A 25876-nucleotide genomic window follows, 5' to 3' on the forward strand; every position below is an offset into this window, starting at 1 on the left:
TCTTGGAAAAACAATCCCTCCCTAGATTATCCCCAATGGCCACCAAGAACTTCAACAGACCCATATCAATAGAAAAAATAGACAAGGCTATCAAAGAATTACCAACCAAGAAGACACCAGACCAGATGGATTCGCTGGTGAATTTTATCAAGCATTCAGGGGAGAACTGACACCAATCCTGCACAAACTCTTCCAGACCATAGAAAAAGATGGCAAACTTCCAAATTCCTTCTATGAAGCTAGTATAACTCTGATACCTAAACCGACAATGATCCCACAAGAACTGAGAACTATAGACCAATTTCCCTAATAAATATAGATGCAAAAATCCTTAACAAAATACTGGCCAAGCGAATACATAAAATATATATAAAACAAATCATTCACCATGACCAAGTGGGATTCATACCAGGGATGCAGAAATGGTTCAATAGACGAAAGACCATTAGTGTTATTCATCACATTGAAACGAAGAAATATAAGAACCACATGATAATATCAATAGATGCAGAAAAGGCATTCGACAGCATCGAACACCAATTCATATTTAAGACACTCAGGAAGATGGGAATGGAAGGAAAATTCCTCAATATAATACAAGCTATATATGAAAAAACAACAGCCAAAGTGGTAGTCAATGGAGGAAAGACAAGATCAATTCTTCTGAAAAAGGGGACTGACAAGATGTCCCTTGTCCTCACTCCTATTTAACATCATGCTGGAAGTCCTAGCTAACAATGTAAGGCAAAGAAAGGATGTCAAAGGTATTCGTCTGGGGAAGGAAGAAGTAAAATAACTATCATTATTCGCAGATGATATGATTTTATATATGGAAAATCCTAAAAGTTCCACAAGAGGAGTAGTGGAAGCAATAGAGGAATATGGCAGAGTAGCAGGTTACAAGATCAACAAACAGAAGTCTATTGCACTACTATACACATCAGACAAGGACACAGAAGAGGGGCTCAAAAAGGGGATACCCTTCACAATAGCCAATAACAAATGGAAATATCTAGGGATATACCTGACTCAAAAACAAAAGATCTATATGAGAAAAACTACAAAACACTATTAAAAGAAACCAAGATGACCTCGACAAATGGAAGGAGACACCATGCTCATGGATTGGCAGACTCAATATTGTAAAGATGTCAATTCTAACCAAGGCAATATATAAATTCAATGCTATCCCAATCCAAATTCCAGAAACTTTCTTAAAAGAGTTGGAAAAATAGATGACCAACTTCATATGGAGAGGGAAGGAACCAAGAATTAGCAGAGAACTCCTCAAGAAGAAGGACCAAGTCAGAGGGCTTGCTTTACCCGACGTTAGCACCTATTAAACAGCCACAGTAGTCAAAACAGTGTGGTAACTGATATAACAATAGATATTCAGACCAATGCGAAAGGATAGAAAAAACAGAAATAAAATCATCAGCACACGGACAACTGATCTTTGATAAGGGGCCCAAAAATATCAAATGGGAAGTGGATGCCCTCCTCACTTCAGGGAGCTGGGAAAAAATGGATACATAGCTGCAGAAAAATGAAACAAGAATTTTACCTCACTCCATGCACAAGAATAAACTCAAGATGGATCACAAACCTTGAGGTAAAACCCCAAACTATTAGGGCCATCAATGAGGGAATTGGGGCAAACCTAAGAACCTTGGCACAGGGATTACATAGGTTATCAGAAATCGGGAAGGATATGAATACAGAGGATGCACAAATTGACCAATGGGACATACTAAAAATAAAACACTTACGTAGATTGAAAGAATTCACCAATAGAGTAATAAGAGAGATTACAGAATGGAAAAACATTCTTTAGCAATGACACATCAGACAAAGGCCTTATTATTAAAATCTACAATACACTGCTTAACTACAAGAAAAAGCCAATTGTACACTCAGGAGGTGGGCAAAGGACTTGAGCAGGAGTTTCTCAAGAGCAGAAATCCAAATGGCCAATAAATATATGAGAAAATGTTCCAGATCTCTAGCCATAAAAGAAATGCAGATTAAAACACCTATGAGATACCATCTAGCACCCTCAGAGATTGCTCAATTCAAGAAATTAGAAAGTAACAAGTGTTGGAGGGGATGCGGAGAGATAGGAACTCCTGTCTACTAGTGGTGGACCTGCAGGTATATACAACCATTATGGAAATCGATTTGGTGATATCTAAAACAGTTGGAAACTGAGCTACCTTATGATCCAGCAATCCCCCTACTGAGCATATACCCAGAAGAGGCAAAAAAAACAAAACAAACACTGTGCCACAGTGTTCATCGCGGCACAGTTCACAATTGCATGGAGCTGGAAACAACCAAAATTCCCATCAACAGACGAATGGATTAAAAAACTCTGGTACATACATACAATGGAGTACCAGGGTCATACAAAGGGTCATAGGGAAGAGGATGCTGTATACATACATCCCTAGTGTGAAGCCCAGGTAATATGGCAGGGGCCAGACTAAATTCAGGGATACATATGGGATACATATGGTAGTCCATTAAAAGGGAGGATGGAAAAAGGTATGGGTAGCTGGGGGAACAGGGCACTAACCCACCCAGGGAGAAGGTGTTGATTGTGTTTCTACAGTGAAAGAGAGATAAGACTTCAACCCAGAGCTCCAAGACAAGAACACCACACACTGACATGAAGCAGGGAACTGGTAGAGAGGCCTGAGGGGCCGGCCCCATTACCAACTAAGTGTACAGCACCACCCTACCCCCCAAAAGAGTTCACTTCAGAGGACAGCACTGATGCTACAACTCAAGAAGAGGGGGGAAAGGACTGGTCTGGTCAGAGCACACAGGAGTCAATGAGGGAGCATAGGGAGAAAAAAAGAAAAGAGTGATGCACATCTGGACTCACCAAGCCCTGAGGAGAATGTTCTTGCTCAGAAAAGCAACAGAGATAACCACAGGGCCGGCCCCACCATGGGACAAAGTGTTCCTCATTGACCCAAAGCACCATTGGGAACAACACAAGAGACACACAGCAGGAATTGTGCCTACCATGAGCTCACCATGCCAAAGCCAGCCTCTGGAGGCATACAGCAGAGCAGTGGGGGAAGCAGAGCAATGAAGTTCCCAGGTATAGAGTGGTGCCAGGGCATGAAACCCCATCAGACTTGACTGGGAAACACCCACGAAGGAAAATAAACAGACCCTGAACTATTCATACATTTATGTGTGTATGCATGTGTGTTGTTGTAGCTATTGTTTTACTTTCTGTTGTTGCTTTGTGTTACTCAGTCTTGTGATTGTAGCATGTCTACCTGGAAGGGATAGGCAGAATAAACAAGCCAGAAGAGAGAACAATGGGATGGCAATTCTGGGGTAACATGGGAGTAGGGGAGGCGGGGGAAAGGACCAGGGTGTTAACAAGCCCGGGGACAAAGGAATTACAAGGGATCCAAAATCAGTGTCAAGGAAGGTGTGAGAGGTCTGGCAGGGCTGGCAATGTAACTGAGAGGAATTCCAAAAACTCAAATGAAGGCAGAACATGATAGTGGGACAAGAGAAAAGTACAAAGCAACAGAGGAAACAACTGGGAGGCAAAAGGTAGTCATAGAGATTTAAATACAGGCATATAAAGATGTAAATATATTTATATACGATGAGGGGGAAATAGATCTATGTACATTTATTTATAGGTTTAGTATGAAGGAAACAAATGGACCGTGAGCCCCTGCTCAAGTACTCCCTCAAGATAAGAACACTTTGTTCTAACAATTCAGCAGTCTGTGATGCTCACCTGCCTTTCATGATCACTGATGACAATGGGTGCACAAGCAAATGTGGTGAAAAAAGCTGATGGTGCCAGGCTACCAAAAGATATAGCACCCGAAGTCACTGAAGACCTGAAGATAAATAAGCAGCCATCTAGCTGAGAGACAACAAAACCCACATGGAAGGAGCACACCAGCCTGTCCCGACTTGATCGCTGAGGGCAAACTGGGTGCGCATAAGCAAAAGTATGAACACAGCTGATGGTGCCCGACTCTCAAATATTATAGCACCAGGGGTCTTAAAGGCTGAAGACAATCAGGCGGCCATCTTGCTAAGAAACAACAAAGCCCGCATGGAAGAAGCACACCAACCTACCCAACACGAACACTGAAGACAAAGTGGGTGTATAGGCAAATGCGGAGAAGAAAGCTGATGATGCCCAGTTATGAAAATATATAGAATCTGGGGTCCCATAGGCTGGGTGATAAAAAAGGGGCCATCTAACTGAGAAACAATAAAGTCCACATGGAAAATGCACACCAGCCTATGAGATGACAAGGCGCCGTAGGGATCAGGTATGAGGCATCAAAAACAAAACAAAAAAACCATATCATAACATTGTGAATGAGGGTGAGTGCAGAGTGGGGACCCAGGGCCCAGCTGGGGAAATTGGACATCCCCTTGCAGAAGGGCTGTGGGGAGGTGACGAACCAGTCAGAGTACAACACTGAAACATACAATTTTCCTCTAGTTCTTAAATGCTTCCCTGCCCTCCTCCCTCCCCTCCACTGTCATGATCCCAATTCAAGCTTACAGAACCGTCTGGATCAGAAGATGTACACTGGAAATACAGGAAATGGAAATACAGGGAATCTAGGACAGATGAACCCCTCAGGATCAGTGGTGAGAGTGGTGTTATTGGGAAGGTGGAGGGAGGGTGAGGGAGAAAAGGGGAACAGATAACAAGGTCTACATACCACCTCCTCCCTGAAGGATGGACAACAGAGAACTAGGTGAGGTAGACACCGGATGGTGTAAGATAGGATAAAATAATAATTTTTTATAAATTATCAAGGGTTCAGAGGGAGTCGGGAGCAGGGAGTGAGGGGAAAAATGAGGAGCTGATACCAGGGGCTCAAGTAGAAAGCAGGTGTTTTGAGAATGATGATGGCAACATACACATGAATGTGCTGGACACAAATGATGATTGTATGGATTATGAAAAGAGTTCTATGAGCCCCTAATAAAATGATTTTTAAAAGAATCCTATATCCAGCAGTCATTCCTCAATTATAAGGCAAAATAAAGGCATTTCAAGAAATCATGAAAAGTATACATAAAAACAATGGTATCACTATAAACAGAGAATTAACAAAGTAAACAAATATGAGAGCAATGTTCAGGTACAAATACGATAAAATCTGGACTCAAAAGTACACAGAATTTGAGGAGGAACAAAGACTGAAGGAAACCACACACACATACAAAACATAAAAAGCAAAGTGACAGCAACAAACTTGCATATATATATAATGACACTGAATGTAAATGGATTAAATACACAAATCAAGATGTAGAGTAGCAGACTGGACTCAAAAAGAAGACCCATCTATTTGCTGCCTACAAAAGATTCACCTCAAACTCAAAACAAAATAGTCTTAAAATAAATTGATGGAATTTTTTTTCCACACCAAAGGCAACCATGCAAAAGTGAGAGTACAAATTTAGTCTCTGATAAATTTACAAAAATATAGACATAAATGGACATAAATGATTATTAAAGGAATAATAGAAAAAGAATACATAAGCATAATTAACATATGCCCACAATGAAAGACCCTCAGAATGCATCAATCCAATTCCAACATAGTTAAGGAGAGAAATGTATTGGTAATAATAGTAGGAGGGTGCAATACATCATACTCAGGTAAAGATAGATTATGAGAAAAGACATTCAATAAAGAAACAGATCATTTAACCAACATAATAAACCAGCTCTATGTCTTAGAAAATACACAGAACACTCCACTTGACAACACAGTACACGTTCTTCTCAAGTACACATGGCACATACTCTAGAATAGTGGGTTGCAAAGCAAGTTCACATAGTGGGTTGCAAAGCAAGCCTTGGTAAATTTTTTAAAAATTTGAGATCCTACAATATATTTTCTCAGACTACAATACTATAAAACAGGAAATCAGCAGTAGAAGGAACAAGAACATAATGACATACATATATATCTTAATAACAACTCCAACAGAGGATAACTCATTTCAGCTGAGGTCAGATTTTCATGTTGGAGGGAAAGGAAGAACAATCCTGCCAATATGGCATTGTGCCACTGTCACCACCAATCAACAGGCAGTTCTACCAGGATTGTCAGTGAACCTTAACAGAAATTCAAGTTCAGATAAAGGGTAGGAAAAATATGTCTGTCTCAGATAAGGTGATTACGTCTCTATTGGTGAGTTAACCAGGTGGGGCAACCCGCTACTGGGAAAAAAATACATAACATTTCTTATATAGAATTCCATTGGGAGTACACATTTGAGAATACTTTTCCATCTGACACATTTGACCTAGTTTTTTTATCCAACACTTGATGACCCAACCCACATGCTAAAGATAATCAAGTCTTTAGACTCTGTCCTTCTGAGGTACACAACATCCTTCACAAGCTTTACCAGAAGGATCCACACTTACCAGAAAACGCACTAAGTGAACTGGACTTTACCTTGAACTCACCCACAGCACATTCAAGTAACTGAAATACCCTCTTGGGACTTAAGAGTCTTAGTCTGAAAAAAAAAAAAAAAAACTATGGATTTGGAAGTCATTGATTTTGGTTCAAAAATCTCTTGCTTTAAGAGTACCCAATAAATAGACATTTAAGATTGGCCTGTATTTCCCATTTTCATGTTCTGTTTGCTTTTTTTATTTTTTTAACAACATGTCTTAGTCCGTCAGGCACAGTTCTGCCTTTGAGAATGATCACTATTGGAAATTTGGCACTATCTACAATCTCATTTTTGCATGGTGTCCAATTGCTTACATTTTTAATCTGTACAAGTCTACATTACACAAATCAGGCCATATTTTGTTGCACATTATTATGCTATCTTTTCAGAACCTGTAAATAGCTTGATTAACAGTCTGACCTGGTGGAACAAACTTCAAATGCACAACGAGTCAACATTTTCTCCATTCAGGAAGTTGATAGACGTTCAGAGCGAGGTTTGTCATCAATCAACATTTCATGTTTTCTGAAATGAGAAAACCACATATACACTTGAGTTTTTCCCATTGTGTTGTCCTTGTAAGCTGTGTTCATCATCACAATCGTTTCTGTGGCATTTTTCCCAAGCAGGAAATAAAATTTAACAGCCTTACAATCTTCTCTTAAATCGGCCATCAGAAACAACTAGGTTCAAGCAAAACTGCTTTTACAAAAAAAAATTCCCTGTGACCAGAGAAAAACCTCCCAAGCTATGTCAATGGGTGGACTAACTCAGAGCGAGTTGCTTGAAACTCACCTAGAGGGAAAAAAATGTGTACTATGAAAGATCCTCTCCACCCAGTGCAATTCTGGTTTGGGGGGTACCCCATCATATATTTGCACTTACAGAGTCTAAATATCACATTATCACATAATATTTTGAATCAATAACTTTTAATTCTGATTCCATCCCATCCAATGACCCACCATTACATTTCACTTACTGTTCTGATTCTATAATTTATTTCTGGAACCCCTACTTTTACAACTCAGTACTTAATTGCAAAAATAATCATTATTTTTAATTGAATTAAGCCATGGAACCAAACCCTTATAGTGATAGTTGAGAAATAATACATGATGTATGATAAAATGCTTTTTAAATCACAATGTATTATATAAATTTATCTACCATATATACTCATGTATAAGCCACGTTTTTCAGCACACTTTTAATGCAGTTTTCTTGTGGTAAAATTCGGTGCTTTGGCTGATATTTGGGTCGGCTTATATTCGAGTATATATGGTATGTACTATATTCTCATAAGAAAGCAATTTTATTTCATTAAAATTCCAAACAAAAATCTCATACCACATTACAGAATATTATACTTACCTCAGTCTTTAATTTTATTCAAATATTTTTCATCACACAGAATAAGAAAAACAATAGTATTTAATTTGCTTTACTTGAAAAATTGTCAAAGAGCATAAGTTGAACTGCTTTAAGAAAATTATATGGCTTTGCAACATTTTTTGGTGTTTTTCAAATACTGAAAAGAGTGTAATAAAATAAAACCCACCAATGATATCAATGTAATTAAATTTTCTTTTTAAAAGAAAGAATATCTTTTCCTAAAACTATTCCGTAATTAGTTTTCCGACGTATGAACATGTCTTGTAAACTAATGTTTTATATGCTGTATTTCACTATTTCAGAGGATACTACTTTATAGGGAAGGAGATTAATTAAATAAATCATCACACTTTATATCTAAGAAACTGCTTTGATTATATGCTAAACAAGGATCCAGCCACATCTAAAATTATTTTATCTCTTCGTGTCTAATACTATATTGCACACAATTGCAGTTCACATGAGTTTACTTTCCATTTTTGCCTTATTGCATTGACTCCATAGAAAGTGAAAACATTATGTCATACACAGGTTATTGAAAGTCTCTTTATTTCATCATACACTGTCTTTTCCTCAAGTCTACTATTATTGTTCATTCCATTTTATTGGGGCCTCATATAACTCTTATCACCATACATATATTCATTGTGTCAAGCACTTTTGCACATGTGTTGCCATCCTTCTCAAAATATTTTTGTCTACTTGAGCCCTTGCTTTCAGCTCCTCATTTTCGCCTCCCTTCCCACCCTCCTTCTCTCCCTCAATTGATAATTTATACATTATTATTATTTTGCATGTCTTACTCTGTCAAAAGTGGATACTTTGGACAGTGAAAGCTCTTTCTTATACATATGAGTCTTCCAGCATTTTATTGACTAGGTAAAGGCGTTCAACTGTACTGATCAGTCCAAATTTAGGGATTTCAGAACACTTTATTGTCTTCATTTATTACCTGTTCATATACCAAGAGGTTGCTATTCGAACAGAGCAAGGAGACACATCACGGTTTAATATTGATAAAGTTGTGCATCAACGTTGCATCCTTTCACCATATTTATTTAATCTGTATGCTGAACAAATAATCCAAGAAAACTAAATACATAGAGAAGACCCTAGCATCAGTTTGGCAAAAGACTCGTTAATGACTTGCAATGTGCAGATGACACCATGACGGCTAGAGCAAACATTGTGAGGACAGACAGAACTGGGCAGTGTGCCATTGTATTGCACATGGAGTTGCTGAGTCAGTATCTGTTTTTGGACACCTAACAAAAACAAAAAGAAATAACTTCCCACTGGCCATTTATAATAATATTTTCCATTTTTCTCTTGATAATTTTGACCCCTTCAATAGTCCTTCCTTTTTTAACATTTTTATGTCTCTCTTAATTCTAGCATCCCGGTCATTTGTGGGTCAGTTCAATGGATGGCTTCCTCTTATGTTAAGAGAAATCACTATTTCTGCTTCCTAAATGTGTACTAATATAGAATCTTATTTCATACAGTGTGCGTAGTAGAGATTGAAGTAAATATTAGGTGTCCCCCCAAATTTTGTTCCTTCCTGTATCAGATCTCTATATTGAAGGGATGAATTTTACAATTATTGTGACAATAAACTGGTTCTGCACAAAAGTGTGACTTCAGTTTAGCTAATCTCTGAATCCCCAAAAATGTTTCCCTCAAACATTCTCAGGCCCAACCAATAGCTTTTTATCCTTTGGGAAATCTCTCATTGCCCCTCTGTTGACCTTACCTTTTCCTGCTTAACTTTGCATTATTTAAAAATTTATGAGAAGGAATCCGCACCCATGGATTTCATTATTCTCCAAAATTTATGTACATAATGCACTTTCATGCCACTCAACATATAAATAATAAATATAATTTGTGTTTTCTTTATACTACACTTACTCCAATATTGCATGGCAATTTTAATTATTTTCCAACTGCCCGTGGAAGGAAAGGATGTAGGAGAATAATAAAAAATAAATGATTGCAACGATTTTGTTTATCAAGTTCATAGAGAGTTTCTTTTTATTGTTTTCCTTCTTGTAAATTTGGATTTTTTGTGATTTGGATTAATAAGAACTGATGGTGTTGAAAGAAGTCCAAGATGCACTTAAACCATGCAAAACAGCCACAAAATCAGGACTTCAGCAATGTATGGAATACCGACTAAAATGTTAGGAAACTGAAGCCTTACTAGAACACTCACCAGTCTGCATTAAGAAACTTGGAATAGAGCTACCTGGCCAGCCACCTGAGTGAGATCCATATGTGAGTCCATTGAAAAGAGGAGCTACCCCAAATCACTCAAAAACACTAAACAATTTTATTAATGGATTATGTAGGTAAAATTTTGCTACATATAATTTTTAAATGGTTAAAACAGTACGTGGAAAGAGAACTACCAGAATCCAAGTTGGATTCACATGGAAAAATGGACATGGAGTCGAACAAAAATAATGTTTGCTTGGTGTCTTGGTAGTTAGGTCTGTTCCTGCGGTTATTTGGGGCACTGATTCAGAAAGCTGTATTAGACAGACAGCATCAGCTCTACTTCCTTAGGCATGGTGTTCCACTATATTTTCAGCTATTGAACTATACTAATTTGTTAATTTATCATCCTAGTTTTCAGTGTGAGAAGAATTCAGGCCCATGTGTTGCAGGATAAGACAAGGCAAGGAACATTTGTAACAGAATTAGGTATTAAAAGACCATTAAGCTTCCAAGGGAAACTGTCTATGGACCCATGGTGGCTAGTACATTGCACATTGAGTCAGCAGTCACTCTGTAACTGCTAATAGATTTGGTTTAGAGCCCAAAGGAAGTGTTCTTCTCCGTCCGAAAGAGTCACTGAGAATTAGAATTGATTACTTGACAATCCGGCTTTTCTTTGGGTATGTGAGGCTGTGCAATCTGTACAGAGACTTTAAATGGGATACTGTAAAGCCAGCACACAGCTTGAGAGGAGTGGAAAATTAAAAAGAAATTTAAAAGGCACCCAAGAAAGGTCAAAGGGCAATTTAGTGACTTGAAAATGTAAGATTTTTATAGCAATTTTCATAAGTATTTTGAAGATCTAATTTTTAATTTTCAAATTAGGTAGTGAACATTTCAGAACACATTTTAATATGTAGACATCAATGGATAATTCATTGTGAATGTGTCAGAGTGGAGGTTGATGCCAAGCTTTTTTATAAGAATTAATTAACTTTATTTTCAGAGTGCTTTGCACAGGTGGAATTTGTGTCCTCTTATAAAAAGACTTGGAGCATTCCAATTTTAATAAAGGAGTTTGAACTCTGACAGATCCATCTTGGGTCTCAGATCATTTGGATCTCTATTTATGATTCCAAACTCACTACCAGTCAGCTGTTTATGGCTCATAGCCACCCTATAGGACAGATTGGAACTACTCCCATAGGTTTCTGAGATTATCAATCTGTGTGTGAGCAGAGAATCTTATCTTTTGAATTTCAATAAATTTGCTTAATTCAAAAGTTTCACCCTGTGTTGATAAAATACATGTTTAAAATCAAAATGTTCAACTGAAACAGTATCACATTACATTAAATGGATGGATGTATACTATAATATGGGTGTGGAGGCAATCCTAGAGGAGTTTGATCGCATTTTTCAGACCTATTAACATTTTAATTAGGTCTTGTAGAAAAGAATGGTTAGTAGGCCTTCTGGAGGATTGTAAAGATACATACAAATTCTGACAGGACACATTTTTTTATCTTTCAAGACTCTAGGTGATAAGCTTTGAAAATGATCACTCACGTAGTTAGAACCATTACCTTAAAATTACCATGGGACAACTGGGAAATAATTAGTATTTCTAAACCATGATTCTGATATTGGTAAGGTATTAACAAAAACATGACCCTAATATTTTCTCATGGGTAAAACAAATATGAAAAGCTTTAGGCATCACATTTAATTTACTTAATCGGTTTTTCGCTCAGCTATATTTGACTGTTGGTATTATTATTTACCTAGCCATCCATTCTATTTTGGAAATTTATGTTATCTGTGCCTCTGTCAAAAATCTTTTATCAGATGATAACCATATCCTTTGATAAGAACATCATAAAGCGTGACGTCAGGAGGCTTGGGATAAAGTCCCAGCTGAACACGTTAACAATGTTGAATTGTTTACATTCACAGTGCCATACGTTTTCTATCAATGCTATAAACACTGACAGAATGAAGATAGCATCTATCCCCTTACTTGTGCACAGAAATATTTTAAGGCAAAATGAGCCCTTTAAGAAATGATAAATATTAGGCTTGACCTGATTAAAAAAAATTCCAACTATTCTGTCACTCTTCCCCAACTCCTGTCAAAGAAATTGATTTAGGAAAACCACTCTTTAATTTGGAAAAAATACAATCATGCAATAAGTACACTGGACATGAAAATAGCTCATTTTGAAGCCTACTCCAATATCAAACTACTATCTTTAAAACAATTTTATATGATTCATACCAATCATATCATATGTTCAGTGTTTTTAGAGTTCTTTGGGATTATGTGTGTTTTTGTATACCCTAATATCTAAATAACTAACAGCATTCCATACATATTCAATTATTACCTATTAATTTCAAATTATATCGTTAGCTAAGAGTATCATTGTTTTGCCGCTACTTTTTTAAAACTTTTATTGTGAATTGGATGAAAAGTCAAAGACCACTTTCTCTGCTTTATATTCAACAATCACACATGTTTGTTCGATATCATTCATTACAATCTTCTCAATGTAACATTACTAATCAAATGTATTCCTTTTGTGTTCTATATCCATTCTCCTAACCCTTCTGAACCTTGTCCTTTTCATCTCAAAGTACCATTGTTTTCCTTATAAACTTGTCTATTGTTTGCTTGACAATTGATCCACCAGGGTCATAGTCTCAGAAGTTTCACCAATCTCTATCTCACCAGTTATAATTTTGAGTTTGCACCCTTTCCCGCCCATTCTGTCTAGAACCTTCTAATGTGATTCTTTTCAGAGGTAGAGGAAGCCAGCACCATTGAGTTTTACTTATCTTAGGTTAATTCATGGAAACTGATGTTAGCTTTGATCCTCAATATGTTGGACTAATTTTTTCATGAATCTGTGGTTTTTGTCTTTGCTTTTTATCAATCTCCTTTCATCTTGAACTGGAGAAACCAATAGTTGCACCTTATATAACCACTCACAGCTTTTAAGTAAACCAGAGCCATTCACCAAGGTAGGATGTAGAACATTGTCTTTGTGGACTATATTGTTCTAATTGACAATGTTGTCTCCAAATAATACATTCCTTCATTCCCAGTCCCAGGGAATCATTCCCTTAAAATGTCTAAGAAGTTTCCATAACTTTGTTCTCCCTTTTGCTCCACCACATTCAGAGGTATATTGGTAGCGAAGGTAAATACCTAGGGGCAAATCCTCTCCAACAGACCTATGTATGAGGGATACCCCCCTGAAACCGAATATGTATTTTAATTTTTTCCCAAACAACCTTAGCATCTCCAATGTCCTCTCTATTACACTTAATACATTTGTCAAATCTGTGATTCCATTCTTGGAGACTTTTTTTGAACTCAGCTATTGGGTTGACTGAACAGCACCTCTCTTGCTTTTTTTCTTCACCTCTTCTGCTCTGTCTAAATGCTGCCCTTTCGTGTCCCGCTTCATTCACGGAAACTAAAGGAAGTGGCACAGAGAGAGCTCATGTGAGTAAGGTGCATGGGGCAAGACAGGCATGCTATTTTTTTTTTGCCCACAAAACTGGTGCTCTGAGATGGCCGTGTGAGCAGGAGCAATGTTGTGGCAAAACCAGTCCTCCGTCTGCCACAAATCAGGCCTTGTTTGTTGCATAATGTTTAGTAATCTTTTCCGAACCTCTAATTAGAAAGCTAGATTAACAGTTTAATCAGGTGGAAAGAACTCCAAATGCACTGCCAGCCCATCCTTTCGGGAAGGTGACAGACGTCCATTTTGAGGTTTGTCATCAATCGATATTACACCTTGTTTGAAATAAGAAAACCACTTGAACTCTGGGTGCCATTGGGCGGAGGCTCACCAAAGTATGGTGCTTCTGCATACTTCATTCAGGGAGCTGGGCTTGCTGACCCAGCGACCGTAAGCTGAATGCCTTTGGTTGAAGCTTATAGTGGAGCCATTTGTGAGAAGATTTGGGGTTATTTTTCATGTTTGAAATGAACTTGTAGGCCCCTGAAGACACCAAGTCCATTTCAGTTTTACTGCTCCTCCCTTCTTAGCCCCTCAGACCAATATTTAGATTAGAGGGGCAAGGGACCTCTTGGGTTTTTTGTTGTTGTTGTTTTGTTTCCATGAAGCAATTTTCATTTTGTTTTATAAAGAAAAATTATTTTCATGTTAAACCCTGACATCGTTCTCCCATGCCCCCACAGCCCTCCCTTCTCTTTGTTTCCACCCCTGCTCCCAACCTACTGGTACTCCTCAGACGTGTCCTTTGGTGCATGAACCGCAGCCTTCTTTGTTTCCCCTTATGACAATAGTGACATTAAATAGTTATCCATCTAAGGATGATTGATTTTCATAAACAAAAATGTTCTCTAGTTTCGTCTCTGTCTTGTGGTTTTGCAGAGAGCTATCATTGTTTTTCATGGATGCATAAAATCTCACGCTATGTATGTGCCAGGGCTTGTTTATCTAGTCATCGATAGTTGAGGGTTTGGGTTCTTTCCATGTTTTTGCTATTGTGAAAACTGTCGTGATAAACACTGGCATATACATGTGTATTTGTGTTATGCTCTTAATTCTTTTGCATATGTGCTCAGTAGAAAGACTGCTCCATTATTAGGTACTTATTGCTGCATTTGTTTCAGGAAATTCCATATTGATTTCCATACTGGTTGTACAAGTCTACATTGCCATCTGCAATGTGAAGTGTTCTTATCTCTCGACATCCTCTCCCACATTTTACATTTTGTGTTTTCCTGAATTTTGTCAAAGGTTGTTGTGAAATGATGTCGCAATGTTGTTTTAATTGGCATTTTTCTTACTGCTACTGATCCTGGACATTTCTTCATAAGGCTATTGGCCTCCTTGATGTTACAGTCTCTGGTAAATCGTCTAATCATGCCTTGTGCCTATTTTTAAATTGGATTATTTGTGTTTTTCTTGTTAATGTGTTGTCATTTTCTATAGATTTTGAACAGAAACTCTTTATTTTATGCATTATTCAATCTACGGGTTCTCCGCTGACTCTTAGGATGAAGTATTTTGTTATGCATTCATGTTGTATTTTTGGTAAGACCCACTCTTTGTTTTGTCTTCTGTACTGTGTCAAGCAGATGTCAAAGACCTTTGTGACATGACCTGATAAAGAACTCAATCCTGCTCATTTCTCACTGGCAATACAATTGTTAAATTCCTTAATAAACATTAGAAGTTCAACTCTAATGAATGTAACATTCTATATTTATAGCATCATTTCCTAATTTCAGCTTACTCACTTAAATCTTATTTTCAGTTTTTTATTTAATGTATTATTTTACTTTATCTTAAAGCATATTGATGTTTTACTTTGAAATTACGTGTGCATAAGAAAAGTAGAAAAATATAGGAGCTGCGTACATAGATTCATAAGTCAGAAATTTGTAAGATGGTAAAGTAAAAATGTTTTTCATATAGTGAACTTACACAGTTTCTAGTAAGAGTCATATGACTGCTGTTCTTTGGATTTTGAAATGAAATTATTAAGTTGTGTGTTCTGTATATTTCTAAGCTAGACTCTGTTAGTTCTTAAAGTTTAACCATATGGCATAGCAGCTGCTTAAGAGGGGATTTATCTTTCTTAGACTCTGATTTTTAATTATAATTACTTTATTTTCAGGATACCAATTTACATGGACACAGGTACATATAATTTTTAGTTCAACATTTAAAAGATGAACAATGAAAATTTGTGGAAAATCAGATACCTTCATGTTGACTTTTACCTAGGGTGCAGAATCCCCAAAAGATAGTTGCCTCCACGCTAATTTTAAGAACAGAACAGTTAGTTCAGTCAGAACAAATTTAGAGATGTGTTTCTTTGTTTAACTCGTCAGAGAGATGAGTTAAAATATAATAAATGATGAGCTTGTCTTAGGATAAATAGACTCATGCCTGTTTCTGTGCATTATGGGAAAATACTCTCAGCCATAGGTGAGAGTAAGGATAAACTGAAAACTCTTGAAATTAGACTTTGAAATCCTATTGGAGTTTATTTGAGATAGTGGAATATTAAGAAGCTTTGGTCAAAATAAGTGTCTTCTTAAGTCTACAATCAGACATTTCCACTGATTTTCAAGTGCCTCAGAAAAAAGGACCTGGCAATCTAACACCCACCCCCTAACCCCCCCCCAAAAAAAAATCAGCCACTGAAGACCCTGTGGAACACAGCTTATACTGACATACATCGGGGTACCAGGACTTGGAGTCAATTATAAGGCAATTTGTTTCCTGATGTGATTTTGATCAAGTGCCTGAGATATGTGTTCTACAATTCAGAGTGAGGTTAGGAGAGCCGAGACAAATTCACTAGCCTCTTTGATTAAACCCAATCCTAAAACTATTGCCACCAGTGTTCTTCAGGACACAGATGTGCACCCTGGGGTTTCCGAGGCTGTAAATATTTATTGGAGAATGCAGCCACACTTTCCCCTGAAGAATAGTTGATAGGCTTCCACCACACACTGGGGTTAGCAGTCCAACACTGAGCCCACAGATCCACCCAAGCTCCATTTGCCACCCCCCACCCCACCCCGACAGTGCTGATGAAACATTTCAAACAGAGCAGTGCAGCAACGGGAGCTTGTTGTGAGGCACTGTCACCTATATTGAGGGTAAAGCAGACGCTACAGAGGATGGGCCAGAATGGAGGGGAAAGGGTCCTGTCTCAGGAACAGACATGTGTTAGCACTGGAGACAAAGAAAATGAACCAATAATTCTGGAAATTGGTAATCTGTTGTTCAAGAAGGAACAGATCTCATGGTTTGGAAAACTGTTGATGGAATAATTAATGAAATCCTCAGTGTTTTGCCAGGTTTTAGATTTTAAGAAATGCTGATGGTAATATGCTCATTGCTCTTTCAAAATATTCAAAGTCATTAGTAATCTGAATACTTTAAAAATATATATGTGTGATAAAGCTCAGAATTAGCTTATGTAAAATTTATATTCATTTTGCCCACTAAGGAAATAGCCGAGGAAATAGCATGCAACGTGGTACAGTGGTTATGGGTTGTACTGCAATCAACATGGCCGGCAGTTCAAAACCAACAGCGACTCTGAGCGAGCTTTCTACTTCCATAAACAGTAAAGATCTAATGTCTCAGAAACTCACAGGGAGTCTCTATGAATCAACAATGATTTGATGACAGTCAGAGATTCCCTGCACCCCAGGTGGAAATAGTATGTATTTCTGTTTTACTTCTCTCTTACAATGTTTGACATTGTGTAAAGTAAGACCTGAGAAGATGCAGGAAATATGACCAGTGTACAAGAGGGACCTTAGAGAAGTCACCAGTATTAAAATAATCAGGCACAGCTTTTAAATCACAATGATAAAATATATTAAAGGATCTGGAAAAAAAATAAGGATAATGTGTGTGGATAAATTAAATTAACAGATAAGACAATCAAAAACTGTGTAAAAGGAAAGTATGTAAAGCTGAGTTCTCTAGAAAAGCAAAACGGGTGACTCTTGTAGGGGCATGCATATAAGAAGAGATTTATCACAAAGAATAGCTCACAGTGTTGTCGGAGTGGGTAAGTCCAGTCCAGTTCAAGTCCTTGTGTCAGATGTATGCTGAAGGCCTCTCTGGACTCCAGTAGCTGCCAAATCGGATGAACAGGAGGCAGGACAATGAGCAGGAATCCCACAGGCTGGTTGATGCCCAGCTAAATGAAACCACTGGGGAATGAATCCAAGATCGGCAGGCCTCTGATGGCTCGTGGGTTTGCAGGTCATGGTTCTTTGCCTGATGCGGTGACCCAAACCTCTATTCATGAGGATCTAGGCTATTAGTGGTCATATCAGAATTGGGGTGCTGTAATGTGTTAACCATTGATTTTCATTACAGGACCTGATAATACTAAGAGATAACCTAAGAAATCATCTGTGTGCCATATATATCCTATGTACCTCCATTATGTAATACCAAACCAATTTCCCCTTGTAATAAAGATAAATCACTTTAATCAATAAGTAACAAACTTCTAAAGTTGCCCTGGTTCAGGGCAATCAGTGCTGTGTCTCCATGTATTACTCTCAAAGAGCCTAGGGATCCAGGGATGGGAAGTAAAAATGCTTCAAGTGGGTCACTAGGATTCATAGTGAATAGGGCCACTCCCATTTGAATCCTCGGTTCCTGGATGTGAGGATCCTGGCTAAGAGAAACAGCGCCATATATTGAATGCTGGCTGTGAGCATATACAGCCTTCCTAGAGAACATTGCCTCGACCCTGCAAGAAGCTGGTGCCATCGTTGTGTGTGTAGAAGTTCCATTCCATCATTCTATGGAGCCAGCTGCTTCAGGATGATGGGGAACATGGTAAAACCATCGGATTCCATGAAGGGAGTGGGGTGTCTATTGCTGTACTATTTGGTGTGAAGTGATTTCCTGGACCCTAGGTGATGTTGTTGTGGACATCATGCCAGTGGATACGATATCTGAAAGCTCACAAATGGCAGTTTTGTCAGATATATTTCATTCAGGGAAAGCAAATCCATACCTAGAGTGTCTATTTTTATAAGGACAAAATGCTGCCCATTTCATGATGGAAATGAGCGTATGTAATCAACCTTCCTAGGATGCTGGTTGGTCTCACAAGTAATGCTCTCATATCTTGAACTCAGTACTGGACTCTGTTGCTAGCAGACTGGGTACTCATCCTCAGTATAAACTAAGCCAGCCGTGGTGAATGAAATCCATGTTGCTGAGTCCAACATAACCTCTATCCCTGCCACCATGCCACCATTTTTCATAAATCCATTGTGTAATAGCTGGGGGAAAAAGATGACTGGTTTCCACACAATGTGACATCCTATCCGCTTGATTGTTAAAATCCTCCTCTGCAGAGGTACCAGTTTGGTGAGCATTTACAAAAGACACAAATACCTTTAATTTGGGGGCCCATTTAGAGATATCTATTCATATCACTCTTCCCCACACTTCCCAGTCACCAATTTTTCAGTCATGCTCCATCTAAGTCCCTCCCCTCCAGTCAAACTATTAACCACAGCTCATGAATGAATATATAATCAGTTGCACATTTGGCCATTTCTCCTTCCAACCATACAGAATGACCAGGTGCTCCACTCAAAGTTCTTCCTCTTGTGAGACTTTCTGTTGACAACGATCCTTCAGGAAGGCACCAACGTGGGTTTAGTGCTGCTACTGTCCCCTTTCAAATGGTACCTGCATATCATGCAGAACCCTCAGTAAACCAAGAATGAGATTTCTCTTCTTGGTCACTTGATAACAAGAACTTCCTTGGAGGCCATAGATGTTGACTGAGAGAAAAGAGGTGCTGGGATAGGAGTGGAGACCACAGGCAACTATGCAGCTTACTTGTACCTTCATGTTTTGCTCCAGTCCAATCTCATTTATATCCCTTTTATTGATTGATGGAATGCTACTGTACACATCCAATTGTACGACTCTCTGGGTCAGATAACATTCAGTACATGATGGACAGCTCAGGCCTCATGGTGACTTGGCAGCCCATGGTGAAGCATTCAGACTCCACTAGGCCCCAATAAAAGGCTAAAAACTGTGTTTAAAAGGGGAATAGTTGTCTGCATTGGATGGCAGACCATGACTTCAGAATCCCAGGAGTCTGCACTGTGATTCAATCCAGGCCTGCAAAAGATCCAAATGGATTCTCTATCTGCTAGCTACGGACATTACAAACACCACTGGATTAGCTGCATCATATGGCGCAAGTGGCAGAGCAGCTTGCATGGCAGCCTGAACATGTTACAGAGCCTTCTCTTGGTCTGGGCCCCACTGGAAGCTGGCAACCTAGCAAGTCACTTGATAAACAGACCGGAGTAGCACACTCCGTAGTAGACTGGAGGACATGATGCCTCCCCAATCCAAAGAGGCCCAACAGATGTTGTGCCTCCTTTATAAGTTTTGGGGAAAGCCATGTGCAATAACATACTTCATTTTAGTAGGAATGTTTTGCTATTCCCTACTCCACTGCAACCCTATAAATGCCCACCTCTGGCACACAGGCATTGTACCAGTAAGGTCTAAAGTTGTTGCTATTTCTTTCTTACTGAGGCCAATCAGCATAATGCTAACAATGAAATGGGCTAAAGTCACATTTTGTGGAAAGGAAAGGCAATCAGAATCACTGTGGCCTGATTTATAACACAGGGCTAGAGAGTTGTTATGACCATGAAGGAGGGTTGTGAAAGCATATTGTTGCCCTTGACAGCTGCAGGCAAATTGTTTCTAGTGGTCCTTCAAAACTAGAAATCAAAGGGAGGGGGGAGAGGGAAGGGAGGAGGAAAATGAGGAGCTGCTATCAAGGGCTCAAGTAGAAGGCAAATGTTTTGAGAATGATGATGGCAACAAATGTACAAATGTGCTTGACAAAATGGATGGATGGATGGATTATGATAAGAATTGTATGAGGCCCAATAAAATGATTAAAAATATTTTAAAAACAAAAACTGGAATTCAGAAAAAGGCACTGGCCAGATAAATAGCTGCATAGCAGTTACCATATGGAGGATTGCTTTCTCAAGTAACAAAATCACGTCTGGAATGGCAGCAGTAATTGGTGTCTGCATATGGTTAAGTTTAAAAAATCTATTATTATTCTTTGAGATTCATCTGATTTTTGCATAGACCAGATCTCTACCAAACCAAATTCACTGCCATTGAACCAATTCTGAGCTATAGGCATCTTATAGGACAGAGTAGAACTGCTCTCTAGTTTTCCGAGTTGCAAGTCTTGTCTTTCACCATCAGAGTGGTTGATGGTTTTGAATAGCTGACCTTGTGGTTCGCACCCCAATGTGTAACCACTAGATCACCAGGGGGAGTTAAACGGGGATGTGGTGGGATCACTATCCCTGCATCCTTCCAGTCCTTGATGGTGGCACTAATCACTGCAATCCCTTCAGGAACATGGTATTGCTTTTGGTTTGCTATTTTTCTAGGCAGAAGTAGTTCTAATGGCTTCCACTTGGCTTCTCCTACCATAATAGACCTTATTCCAGATTTCATGGATCCAAATGAGTGTTTGACCAGTTGTTAAATATATCTATTTCACTTATGCACTATCAAACTAGGGAATTTATTATAGGATGGGTTCCAGGAACACACCATACTTTGTGAGATTACCTTGAGCTAAGTCTCTTTTGATAACTTGACTGCTATACACTCTTACTCTGATTGGTGGGTCTTTTAAGCATTCTGAGTCTGCTGGAATTAGTGTCAACTCAGCTGGTATCCAGTAATCCCACACAAGTCTGATTGTTTCCTTTTCCACAATGAACAGTTGCTTTTTTTGAGAGACTGCAGATTTCTTTGGGGGGGGAGGGGGGAAGACTAGGAGAAACACTAGCAGTATGAACCTTTGGCATTGTGATGTTGCTCCTCAAAAGCACCCAGCCGCCCCTTCATTAAAGGGGTCTGCAAACTAGCTTAAATCTGGAAGTTGATTGAGAGGTTGTGACTCTATGTTTTAGATACTATATTCAAGTTATATCACCATTTTCCTGATCTAAATTCATTCTGTTTGTATAGATCAAGAAAATATTTAATAGGTTCCCATCTATTTCACTCCTATGAATGTTCTGCCTAATAGGTCAACACCATAGGTCCATATGAATAAGGCTGTTCTGATTATCCTGTTGACTCTGCTGTTGGTTATGCTTTCCACCTTGTCTCCATCTATCGAGGGCCTCAATCATTTTACAGGTAAGTATGTTAATTAAATTGTAGGCAAGTCCCACTGCCGAGCCTGTTATAAAAAAGTAATTTCAGGACTCTTCAGACTTGCTCTAACCACCTTCACAAATGTGTTCCTTAGTGTTTTATTTTTGTGGGTTTATGGGTTCATCCTAAAAAATAACCCACTCTAACATGTCAATTTTCCTATGCCTTTGGAAACTTTCTTCTATAGTATATTAAGGTAAACCTAGTACTTGTCCTTGGCTTGCTGTAGGCTATCTCTCAACCCATGCTTCAGTGAACCAACCCCCAAATGATTAAATCCTCTCCTAACCTCTTGAGCCGAAACCTTGAATGAACAATCTGTGTTAAGTAGGACCATAAAGATTCCGACACATATTCTCCAGGTTTTTGTCTGTGCATATTAGGAAACTCTAGCAATTATTTAGGGGTAAAACACATCTCTTTTTTAGTTGCCATCTGGACTTCACCTTTGTGGACTTTCTGGGACTTAAATCTAGTTACAGGTCAAGAAGCAATAATGGGTGGAGAGAATGTTTCCTGGGAACATGCGCTAATATCTTGTAAGCCATGTGCCTCAGGAAATTCACCATATGGTACCCTAGGTGCCATATCAACATGCACAGTTGGGCTAATCTTCAAGTGAGGGTGGAGAGGATAGAGGATTTTACTGACAACTGGACTAGTCACTTCAACTGGAACACTTGTTGCTGGTGCTGAAGTGGCTCAATGGAATCTGGTGACTAAATGTCCCATGCTCCAGATTATCAGTCCATCCATCTCATCCCAAGTTTTAGAGTCTGATATCTTTCCAATCAGTGCCCTCACTTTAACATCAGATACCTTTCTACTTAGAGAATTAAGCTAGCATTATCATTCAGTCACTTGTATGATCAGACTCTGGCTTTGGATTTCAGCAATATCAATTTTGTTACTAGAAGAGATAAGACATTCTGTCTTGTCATGAGTAAAATTTTGAGTTTTTAAAAAGTTTTAAAATATTTTTTATGCAACATGTGATCCAGTTTTCTGAAGCTTGGAGTTCATCTATTTCCTTTAGCAGTTTGTCGTCTTTTCTAAGTAGTACCAACCAACCAGCTTCGTTCTACTCCTTCTCCTGAAAAAAAAAAAAAAGGGAGAAAGCTCTCAAGCACCCAATTACCCAGAGCTTTATTCTCACTCTCCCCTCTTTACTAATAGTGAAACACTTACCCATGATAAGAGAGACAGAGGCTGAGTTATCAGTGCATTTAAGCCTAATGAATCAGACTTAAGAACCAGATACAGGATCCAAATCCAGCTATAGCAGTAAGCTAGCTCCAAATACTGTCAGTCTCCACTAAGAACAGGCCACACCCCTCAGGCCATCACTTGTCTGCTAGTTTGTCACATTGTGGTGGCTCATGCATTGCTGTGATGCTGGAAGCTATGTCACCGGTATTTCAATTGAAAGTAGGATCATCCAAAGTGAACAGATTTCAGCAGAGCTCCCAGACTACAAAAGGACTATGAAGAAGGAATAGAATGTCCAATTCTGGGGAACTCGCTACTGAAAACCTTGTGGATCACACGCAAACATTGTCAGATACTGAAAACCTGTTACACTGAAGCAGAACCCTGTCAGAGACAGTCCCACAAGAAAATCCTGTCAGAGCCCACCCAAGGCACTCCAAATAGAAATGAGAAAGAACTGCTTTCTGAAAGGAGAGTTGACCATTATGATATGGATGGGGTAAAGTTTCAGGAATAAAGTTAGAGACTTTCCATTGCTGCTAAGACATGTTTCTTCTCAAAACAAGAAGAAACAGTTGCAAACATTGATTAATAAGTGGAACTTGGAATGTATAAAGTATGAATCTAGAAAACTGGAAGATGTGAAAAATGAAATGAATGATAGAAATCCCATGTTAACCAGCAGCACCTCTGCTGGGTGTATAATCCAAGGAAGTAAGCAGCAGAAGGTGAGCAGACATACTTGGCTGCTTCCCCATGTTCACTGGAGTAAAGTTCACAAGGAGAACATATATATGCTTTCCCATGTTCATTGCAGCAAGAAGTCAGAAACAGCTTAAATGACCATCAGTAGAAGAATGGATAAAGAAATGCCATTGCATACACACAGTGGACTACTAACCATCTGTAAAAAACAATAAAACACCCCATGACATGTATGGCTCTGGAAACCATTATGCTGAGTGAAGTTAGACAATTGCAAGACAGATATTGTATGAGTGCACTGCTACAAGGATAAACACCAAGGCAGGCAGGCTCTGTCCCCGGGCCAAAGGATAAACAGGCAGGTTTCTATTCTCAGGTCAAAGGGTAAGCAGGCAGTTTTCTGTTCTCAGGTCATGTAATCTTCTAATCAGTTCTCTCAGTCAACAAGGTAGTGAGCCTGTCTAACGTCCATGAGCTATATATTATATCTTCGTTTTACATCTTAAAAACCACATCAGGAGAAGAGGCCTTACCTCAATTGGGGTCAGTTTCTCAGGATGGGGCCAGAGGGGGAAGACCAGTGACTCCCTGATATATGACACTGTTCAAAGGTCACCCAAAATCAAACAATGTTCTTATAGGAGTTAGCAGCCACTCTCACCAGAAATTCAAGCCAAGCATTGTGAGTGGGGGACATGTTGGTCTCAGTAAACTGAGTGGGGCAACTTACCAGTGGGGGAAGTGTTTAACATGACCTATGTAGACCCAAAGGAGAAAATTATAATACACTATAATAGTGATAAGAAACTCTGAATAGGCTTGAGAAGAATAATTACAGGATGCTCTTTTGTGCTCATGTGGAACTTATACATTGATCAAGAGGCAGTTGTCAAGCAGAACAAGGAAACAGTAAGTGATTAAAAATCAGGGAAAATGTGCATCAAGGTTCCCTCTCACTGTACTTATTCGGTCTGTGTGCTGAGCGATAACCAGTCTTGCTGAAAGTGAGGAGGATTTGAAGCACTTGCACATAAATAAAGATCGGGGATTGCAGCTTTCCTCATGGATTACAACTCAATATACAAATGACCCAAATCTTCACAACTGTGCCAAAAGATAACATCATGACAAACAGAAAAGATGGAAGTTGCGAAGGATTTCATCTCTCTTGGATTCACAGCCAATGCTCATGGAAACAGTAGTTAAGGGATCAAAGAATTCATTCATTTGGTAATTCTGCTCCAGAAGACCCCTTTAAAGTGTTGAAATCCAGGGAAGTTAGGGGACCAAGATGCACCTGACCCAAGGCATAGTATTTTTAATTGCTGCATATGCATGGGTGAAAATTGTTATATCGATTAAGGAAGACTGAAGAAGAACCAATGCATTTGAATTACGGTGCTGTCAAGGAATATTGAAAATACCATTGATTGGCAACAGAACTAAGAAATCTGTCTTAGATGAAGTCCAGCCAGAATGCTCCTTAGAGCCAAGAATCCTAAAACTTCATCTCATGCCCTTTGGACATGTTGTCAGGAATGACTAATGCTTGGAAAAAGTTATCATTCTGGGTAAAGTTGAGGGGAAGTGAAAAAGAGGAAAGCCAGGACAAGATGGATCGACACCGTGGCTACAGCAGTGGCCTCAGGCATAACAATTGTGAGGATGGTGCACGACTGGGCAGTGCTGTCTTTTGTTATACATGTGGGTGCTATGAGTTTGAACTGAGTTGACAGCACCTAACAATCAAAAAACCACCCTGAATGAAACCTGCCTCAAACGTATCAAGACTGTGTCCAGATTAACTACTTGGTAGCTTCCAAGAAGATCCCATCATGGAGTTGACCACACTATATTAGATCAGATCATGGAAAAATCATGGCTATTCAAAGTTTACATAAAAACTAACTACTATAGAAAATATAGTACTAAAGACTCGAAATTAGAAAACAGAAAATGTCTTAGTAGAATCACCAATTGAGTACAATGCATACAAGTTGAAATTAAAACTAATAAAAATTGGCCCAAATATATAGTTGAGAAGATGAAAAATAGATCTCAAGATAAGAATACTATTAGAGATTAAAAAT

This window comes from Tenrec ecaudatus, chromosome 11 (assembly GCF_050624435.1).
Source record: "Tenrec ecaudatus isolate mTenEca1 chromosome 11, mTenEca1.hap1, whole genome shotgun sequence".
NCBI lineage: Eukaryota > Metazoa > Chordata > Mammalia > Afrosoricida > Tenrecidae > Tenrec > Tenrec ecaudatus.